Source organism: Ochotona princeps, chromosome 25 (assembly GCF_030435755.1).
Source record: "Ochotona princeps isolate mOchPri1 chromosome 25, mOchPri1.hap1, whole genome shotgun sequence".
NCBI lineage: Eukaryota > Metazoa > Chordata > Mammalia > Lagomorpha > Ochotonidae > Ochotona > Ochotona princeps.
Genome location: NC_080856.1, coordinates 22,569,855 through 22,579,796, shown reverse-complemented (window position 1 = coordinate 22,579,796; position 9,942 = coordinate 22,569,855).

Genomic DNA, 9,942 nt, shown 5'->3' with positions numbered 1-9,942 from the left:
CACTTTGGCAGTTCCTTTCCTTCCTTTCCTTACCCCTACTTCTTCCTTTCTCTCCTTAATTACGGATGGCTGGGACCTGTGCAAACAGCATCAACAGCCAGCTAAGTTACTGTGATTGTCCTTTTTTCTTACCAGGTGTTTACCCATTACATGACAAGAAGCTGTACATTCCATGTTTGTAAATCACTCTTGTCATTATATACCACATAGCTCACTGATCCAATATCATGTTGAAGGTTTCCTTACAGCATTCCTTCTATGACGTTAACTATGTTAGGCTTTATGAATCAGATTTAGGAATCCAAGCTAAAGGTCAGTGCTCTACTACAATCAAATTTTATGATATGGGATTAAGAGCTACTCTTCTAAAAATAATCCTCACTAATGGAGTCCTCACTAATCACTTTGGCAGGATAAAGATGTACACCAAATGCTGGCTCTTCAAGAGCATCTACTATCAGTTAGTTGTCAAACTCTCTCTCAGAGATATTGCCTAATTTCAACAGGATGGAAAAAGTACATTCTAGCCACACACCTAAAAAGAAAGATAGAAAGAACACAAGGAGCCATCTTGATGACTACTATGCCTGTCATTTCTTTCAATGTGACATAGATTTCTTTCGAAGCTGAAGAAGCTTGGAGGAAAACAATGAGCTGTAATTGTTGACTGTGACTGTGTCAGCTCTGCCTGGACTGGACCCCTCAGGTCATTGCAAACGTTCCCTCTTCCCATTAGATGAGGTCCTATTGGGGAGATGGAAACATTAAGCCTGATACCAGCAAACGTTCCAGAAATTGTACCAGCTCGTTTTGTTCCGACTCATACTCATTGCATTATCTTCTAATATTTCATTCTCTGTGTAACCTGCTCACAGGAATAAAAAACTGCACCAACTAGGAAGATGTGAACATTCTGTCCTGTTGCAGTGATAATTCCCAGTGCCATAATTTAAATCAACATTCAACTTTCTGCATTGTGAGAGATTTGTTAGCATCAGTGGGCATCATTAAGTCTCATCAGCTCTGCTACACTGACAGGATCAAATTCAGAGAAGCAATACATTCCAAATCAAACTAGTGTAAAAAAAATCCAGAGGCAGGGAGAAGGGACCAGCATAAATCTGAATTTACCCATTATCTGGTGACCAATGAAATAGTTCTAAAAATATATATATATTTATACACATATATAAGAAGTCTTGCATATTTTACTCAACATATATGTGGAATGAAAACATGACAAAGAACCATGGAAGAAAGAGGCTTCAGAGCATGTTTGGGTCAGAATCAAGAAGCAGAATGTGCTTACAGGAGAAAGCTTAACACTAGATCATATACTCCAGTTTTCAGTATCCCAAACCCCAGGAAACAGACCCCAGCATGAACTACAGTGCTGATTTCCTGAGTTACGTGAACACTAGACCTGGTTCATACATGTGGGAAGACACAGTACAAAGAGACTTCTTTTGTGACTATTTATAAAAGAGAGAGAGGAACAGGAAAACACAGAGACAAAAGTCTTCTATCTACTGTCCACTCCCCAAATGGCTGCAGTACCTGGGGCTGGACCAGAACTAAGCACAGAGCCAGGAGCTTCTCTTAGGTCTCCCATAAGTTTGTAGGGGTCCAAGCATTTGGGCAATCCATCATCGCGTTCTGAGGCATGTCAACAGGGAGCTGGATCAGAAGTGGAGCAGTTAAACCAGAGCCAGAGCTGATCTGGGACATGGGCATTTCTAGGGGCAGCTTCACAGGCTATGTCATACCCCTGACCCCAAGCCTCAGCGGTTTTTAACCAGTGCCAGACACATTCCATTGTTCCTGTGTTGGCTTTGTTGCTGCTCTTCACAGGCAACAAGTTTAATCTTTACTTGGGGATTTTGATTACATCCTGGGCTCTGGCTGGAGTGTGTTCTTATCCTGTCCTCCACTGTAAGTGCAAAGCTCGATCTGAGCTGGAGAGTGCACTTGAGGGGAAGTGATTTCTGATGGTGCCGGCAGATTGTTGCGCCCGTTGGGGACACTGAGACTAAAAGTACCTACAAATATGTGTTACAGAATATGCATTATGGAGATGAATTTCTAAATCATCCATCCCTTAATTAGAAGAACAGGTGACTCTACAAGGGCAGAGAATGCAGAAAACAAGCAAAAGCTTAGAAATACATTTTCATTAAAAGGTTAATAATGTGATGAAATATACACAAGACAGACAGGATGAGGAAGCTGGTGAATTCTGAGTTTCTGATCTGAGCCTGTCTGATAAATCAATGTTAAATCATCACACAGTGTGCCTATGACATGAGTGGTTTCTGCAAGCCAAGGTGAATTCCTGCTAAGCGAGTACAGGACTTACATGAAAAGCAACATAAATGAAACATGTGTTCTGGAATAACAAATGAACTTTCCAGATGCCTGGGCCTCCGTTTTCTCTTCCACAGATGACCTGAAGCTCCTCAGTTAAAGAGGGGACGGGGGAGAGGACTTACACCCCACCTCATCCTGTGTGTTTCCAGACATCTGAAATACAGAAACATTTTGTAAACTAAAGAATGTGTTTGAGACACTGAAATTAAAGGGGAAAAATTAAGAAGCTATCACTTCAAATAAAAAAGAACTTCAGTAACACATGCAATGTCTCAGATTCAAGAAACAAAACAGGAGATTAGCACCCCAAAGCTTGAGGGAGTAGTAATGAGGCAGATAAAAAGTATTTGGCATAAAAATGAAATTACAGGGCCCGGCGGCATGGCCTAGCGGCTAAAATCCTCACCTCGAATGCGCCAGGATCCCATGTGGGTGCCGGTTCTAGTCCCGGCTGCTCCACTTCCCATCCAGCTCCCTGCTTATGGCCTGGGAAAGCAGTCGAGGACGGCCCAAAGTCTTTGGACTCTGCACCCTCATGGGAGACCCGGAAGAGCTCCTGACTCCTGGTTTTGGATCAGCGCAGCACCGGCCGTTGCGGTCACTTGGGGAGTAAATCACCGGATGGAAGATCCTCCTCTCTGTATATCTGACTTTGCAATGAAAATCAAATTTTTTAAAAATGAAATTACATCAAGAGGGAAGGGAAGAAATGAAGTGCTCTTGAGGAAGCATAATCAAGAACGCGCTAGCATGAGGAAAACAATGGAGACATGGAAAAGAAATGAGAGAATCTATGAGGAATATGGACAGGCAAAGAAAGAGACTATACAAAATACACATGACTTTCCTGGCGAGACAAAAAATAGTAAAAAGAGAAAAATGTGTGAGTAATCATTCCTTTTGGATGTGAAAGAATGTTTGCTTTGGCAAGCCAAAAGCCCCATGAGGTATCAAGAAAACGTCAGTGGAAAAATACCCCGAAGAAGAAAATGATGTCATCTTCCTAAATTGACTGTTTTAAGCAAATGTCAATTCATTTGATTGCTTTTAACTGACACATAAAAATGATAACTGTTTATGGTGTACCCTGTGACATTTCAATGTGTGTAGATATTGTGTGCAGTTCATATCAGGATAAACAGACCTATCTTTCTAGAACATTTATTATTTTTATACTAAGAATATTCAAAATCCTGTCTTGATCATTTTTCATATTTTAGAAGAATACACTGTACATTGCTACTCTCCACAGAGATATGGCCGCAATAGAACATCCAAACTTCTTACTCAAGTCATTCTTGATAAGCAGAAAGCCACAAGATGTCTCTCAATGTGAGGACAGTGGAGCCGAGTGTCCCATCCCTGCTCACACTCTCACTAATGACAAGAAGCATAAGGCTAACTTTCTTTTTAAGATTCAAAGAGTAAAGAAATGCAACAACCGTAAATAGTTTAAAACTATCCAACACGTATCATTTTAGAGTGATGTGAGTGTGCTTCAGGCAACCAAAGTTATGCAGGCTGTGGTTAGAAAGAGAGATGCTACAAGCTGGCATGACACAGCACGCCAATCCACTGCCTGTGATGCTGGCATTCCATATGACCATCGGTTTGTGTCTCAGCTGCCCACTATTAGCATAGGAAAGCATCTTAAGAAAAGCCGCAAGCCCTTGCGCCCCGCCACCCACATGGGGTACCCAGAAGAAATTCCAGGTGCCAGGCTTTGGACTGGCCCAGCCTTGGCTGTTGTGTCCATTTGAGGAGTGAACTAGCAGAAGGAAGATTCTCTCTCTTGCTCTCTCTCTCTTTCCATAATTCTTTCAAGTAAAACCACATATCTTAAGAAAAAAGACCAAAGATGAACAATAAACATATTTAAATGTAAAATGTTTAAGTTATAACTGATATAGGAGAAATACAAATGTGAAACAGGATAATATAAAAATATGAGGCAAAAATATCTTGCTGCTTGTATTACATTTCAATCCATTTGCAGCAAGCAGTGTTTTGAAATATATGTATAATCTTTTAAGAAAACAACAGAGAATACATCCACATATACATCTGATATCATTGAACTTCGTATCTTCTACCTTTTCACTTTTTATATCACAAAATGCTTTAGGTGATTGTATTAAGTTGTATAAGTTCGAATACTCTATAAATACTAAATGGTGTACCTTCCTGAGCTTTTGAATATTATTTAACTTTCAGCTGGAGATACTTCCTAGACACACAATTAAATTATAATCTGGACAACAAACAGTATTTCTCCTCTTTTTTCTTGCTACTAAATCCATGCAATCTCTTTACCACTATTAAGCCATGTGCGTTTGTGAAATCTTAATTTATGTACTTCTGCAATAAATTTAAGATCCAGAACTTCCATTTAATCCTTTTGTATGGTTTTAATTCATTACTGAGATTGCCCATTTATTACCCACAAAGACCATTTTTCATTTTAATTCCTGAAGATCTTTGTAACAGTTGTATTAAGATCCTTGTCTTCTCTTCTAACACTGTCATTTCATCTCCGATAACTGCCAACTGTTGCATTAAGCTACCTTTTACTCTTGGCATTCCCATATTTAGTAGTATTTAGCAACTACTGAACATTCTAAAGAAAACATTGTAGAGGTTCTGCGATTCTGCTTCTTTTTCTCTTGGAAGAATGCCCACTTAGATTCCAGCAGGTACAAACTTGGCTACATTCAAATCCCTGCGGTGGCAGCACAGAAATTTCTGATCAGTTATTGAGATATTTATCTGTCATTTTTAAGTGCCAGTTGTCGGATGTCTCCCCTGTCCAGTCCTAAGCACTTGGGTAGACCATTCAGAGCCCATCCTCTCCTTGTTAAGCTGCTCCAACTGGAAGCATAACCTAGACCATTCCGATTCTTCAAGCCATAAGGTTATGGATTTTATTCTTTGAGCTGCAGCCACTCTATGTGAAAGTGCTACTGTAGCAACCTCAGGCAAAGTACGTACCTGTGACTGTTGCCTGATGTAGGCCAGCTCTTTCAAGGCTGACATTTTTTAGAGCTCTGCCTACTTCTATTCCATTATTGCACCTAAATATTGGAACATATTTTGTGCATTCATTCATTCATTCATTTATTGGAAAGAGAAAGTAACACCAAAAGGGACAGAAACAGAGACATCTTCCATTCTCTGATTCATTGCCCATATTACTGCAATAGCTTGCATTGGACCAGGCTGACCCAAGAGGCTAGAACTCCCTCCATCATGGCTTTTCCACGGTGGGCCTGAGCCGAAGGACTTGAGCAATCTTCTTCTGTTTTTATAAACACATGAGGAGGTGTTGTTTCAGAAGCACACTGACTGGGACTTCTGCTCCCATTACGGAACGCTGCTATTGCAAGTCGTTACCTTGGCCCACTGTGCCACAAAACTGGACCCTGGAGAGAATATTTTTGTGCAGAATCTGCAACTGTTTCCCACAGGATTGTTGGTATCATTGAAGCAACATCACTGAAAATGGAATATTCAAACATCATCTCTTTAAAAATAATATTGCAATTATATTAAAATGATGAAGGACTTACCAGTGCATTTTTCCCAACATATTGTCTTGAAAGAGGAATGTTAATTAAAGAAATGTCAAATTAAAGAAATCACAAACTTCTGAACAAAATCGTGCTTAAGACATTTCTTTTTTGAAACTGAATCAAAATTCAATGAACTCAAAAATATTCTGCAATGCAAAACTAAAGGGCAATTCAGCTGAATTATTTCCATTACAGTTATAACTTTGCCATGTAAACTGTCTTATAAATTTCAAACCAGTATAGATTACAAGTTATCTTTTACCTCAAAATACTTGGTGTTTCAGAGATTTTTATTCTGTAGAGCACTTATGAAATCAGTAGCATTAAGGTTACTTTGTTCTTTGTTGGAATGTTTTCTATTTTCATTCCTTAATAAAATCACATTTTTGTGCAGCTTAAACACAGAGAGCTAGAAATAAATGCCTCAGTAATATGCTAATTGATCATGCTCTGTGTGTATTTGTGCATGTTTGTGTATGTTGTAATGAAAATACATCAAAATCTAACAATAACTCTCTTTCAGTGAGGAAATTATTGGTATGCTAAAACTGACTCAAAAAAATGTGATAAATAGAATACCTTTCTGATGAGATATTCATATATGCATATATGCAATTATATTTATGCACACATTTAGTAAACTAATACATAATGCCAAAGTAATATTATGAAACTAAACTTAAAATTAAGTTATCTTAAAGGAGCAAATGCATAACCACAACCTTCATTTTCTCATCTGGAAAAATCATTTGCTTCTAATTACTTTCTATAAATTAACACATACCTTTGAAGAGTCACAAAATGTCTGCTGCTAATGAATGGTGAGTCCACAAAGGTTTCCATCCCAAAAGTTAGTAGTTGGTTAATTATGATAATGAATGCTGTGGTCATCCTTTTGGTTTATTCTAAAGTTTACAATAATTTTTCTTTAGATTCTTATGAAAAGGTATAGTTTCTAAAGAGTATTTGTTTGACATAAACAGCACTAGCATCTTTTTTTAAGATTTTTTTTTTTTTTTATTGCAAAGTCAGATATAAAGAGAGAAGGAGAGACAGAGAGGATGATCTTCCATCCCATGATTGACTCCCCAAGTGACTTGCAATGGCCAGTGCGCGCCGATCCGAAGCCAGGAACCTGGAACCATCTCCAGGTCTCCCACGTGGTTGCAGGATCCCAAGGCTTTGGGCCGTCCTCAACTGCTTTCCCAGGCCACAAGCACGGAGCTGGATGGGAAGTGGAGCTGCCGGGATTAGAACTGGCGCTCATATGGGATCCCGGCACATTCAGGGCGAGGACTTTAGCCGCTAGGCCACGCTGATGGGCCCTGCAAACATTTTTTTAAAGATTTATTTATTTTGATTGCAAAGTCAGATATATAGAGAGAGCAGGGAAGACAGAGAGGAAGATCTTTGTCCAATTATTCACTCCCCAAATGACCATGATGACCACAACTGCACCAATTTGAAGCCAGGAGCTTCTTCCGGGTCTCCCACATGGGTGCAGGGTCACAAGGCTTTGGGTCATCCTCAACAGCGTCCCAGGCCACAGGCAGGGAGCTGGAAGGGAAGTGGAGCTGCCAGGATTAGCAAGGATTTTAGCCACTAGGCAACCATGCTGGGCCCTTTCTGCAACATATTTAAGACAAAGCTAGAAATAGTGTCAAAGGGAGAGGGAGGGAGAGAGAGAGAGAGAGAGAGATCTTCCATCTAATGGTTCACTCCCCCAAATGCTGCAAGATCCAGGACCAAAGCCAGGAATCTGGAATTCCATCCACATTTCTTACGTAAATGTCAGGGGCCCAGTACTTGGACCACATTCTGCTGCTTTTCCAGATGAGTTAGCAGGGAACAGTATTGGAAGCTGGGTAGCTATAATTCAACCCTGCACTCAAATGTAACATTGGCATTGTAAATGGAAGCTTAACTCACTGTGCCACAGTGACAGCCTCCAACTAAAATTCTATATGTGGCTAAAATCATTTCAAAATATGAGATACGATGAAGACATTCCTGTACATATAATAATGAAAAAGAAGTCATCCAGAGGGGAGTCACACTACAAAAGTGGAGAAGAAAATTCTTTATTTTTTTTTTTCCTACTTAATGAATAAATGCCCTAATTTCATACATAGCTTTTCTTCTGGGGATTTCTGTACATTTTACTTATACCTTTCAATGTGAAAGAAGGGTATGTTCACAAGGATTGAGACTGAGAAAGCATGCCTAGATAAAAACACTGATTTGCAGATCATTACTCCCCAGGTGTCTGTCTGCAATCACTATCAAGACCATTGCTGATCAAATGGTCTTCATGCAATTCCTCTGACACCAGACGTCTCAGGTCAGAATGATGGAATGAAGGATGGAGCATCAGGATAAATGGTCTAATCAAAAATACCTTCCCTTGAAGAGGAAGGAAAAGAGAGGTTGAAACCCCTATTTTCTAAGTCTGTGTTTTAAAACCTGTAAAATCTACTTATTTTATATGAATTAAAAGTAAGTTAAAAATTAGAGATTTCAGAAACACATAAAGAATATCTTCCTGATCAAATTCTAAAACTACTCATGTCCAATCCAAATATCTTTATTAGTTTTGCTTTCCCTGTTTCAGCCTAAGCTGTGGCTTCATCTACCATGTTGATGTGTTCTTGATACCACCTCGTAAACTCATTGTATTGGTTGCCACTTACTCATTCAGTATTTCAATTCATTGGATCATAGGTGGATAAAGATTGTAGGTTACTTGAGGATGTTGCTACAGTTTCGCGTATCACTGGCTCCTCTCTCAAGCCTGTCACTAGTTCAAAATAACATCAGACATCACAGGTTGATGATATTTATTATCTGGAAGAAATTTCCAGAACTCACAGAGCACTTGGCAAAGTTATGTTTAGGCTGTTACTACAATCATAAATACACAGAAAGGCTAATTAGTATTCAAAAAGTGTGATCATCCAACAAACCTTGTAAAAGCATACGTAGAGGACCAAAGGTAAGATTAAACTTCTAATCACAATTTCCACAGTTATTCATAGTCAATGAATGGCTGGAAAAATCCAAAATCCTGAGGAAAAAAAATGTCATAATGTGAAATAGGACAGGAAAATTATTTCTGAATTGTGGAAACTGTTTTTGGAGTTCAGAAAAGCTTTGAGAATGCCCAGGTTTTCTCCTTCCTCATTGCACAACATGCATTGAAACCACCTTAATATTCCATGTCACTCTTCTCTGAGCATTAATATTTACCTAGTGTGTCACTTTTGGCTTCTATGTACATTTAATCCTATTATGGAGTATATTGTTTATTCATTCATTTAAAGGACACTTTTCTTGCATATGTATTATTTAATTACATATTTTTATTTTTAAAAAGAGAACGAGATGGATTACAGGGAGACAAAGATAGAAAAAAGAGAGAAAGACAGAGAAACCTCCTACATATTACTTCACTCTTCAAAATCTGGCAACCACTATGGCTGCGGAAGCCAGGAGCCAGGAACACAACCCAGATCTCCCATATGATCGGCAGGAATCACCTGCTACCTCTCAAGGGATACATTAGCACGCAGGAAGCTTTACCACAGAGCAGAGACTCAAACCCAGAGTGTAGACACTCTGATACAGGATGCGGGCATCCAAAGCCACAGCTTAGGGCTGTGACAAATGTCCATTCTTTTGCAGATATGGCCTTAATTGATACCATGGTCAATGGCAGAAATCCAGCTGATCAAATTGAAAAGGCATATTTCATTGAAAATTGGATTGCAATTCACTCACAAATCATAATCCCTGATTCTATGTGTTCTCTCTTTGAATAAATACATTTAAGTTTCTCCTCTATACTAAGTTTTCATCATAACTCTGTAAGACAAAACTTTGATAATCCAGAAGGCATTCATGGCGTGTGACATTGAGGTCATAATGAATATTCAAAGTGATTCATGGGGTGTTAATCACAAGAGGTTCTCTCCCCTTTGTGTGAGGGGCAGGATTTAAAACTTCAGTC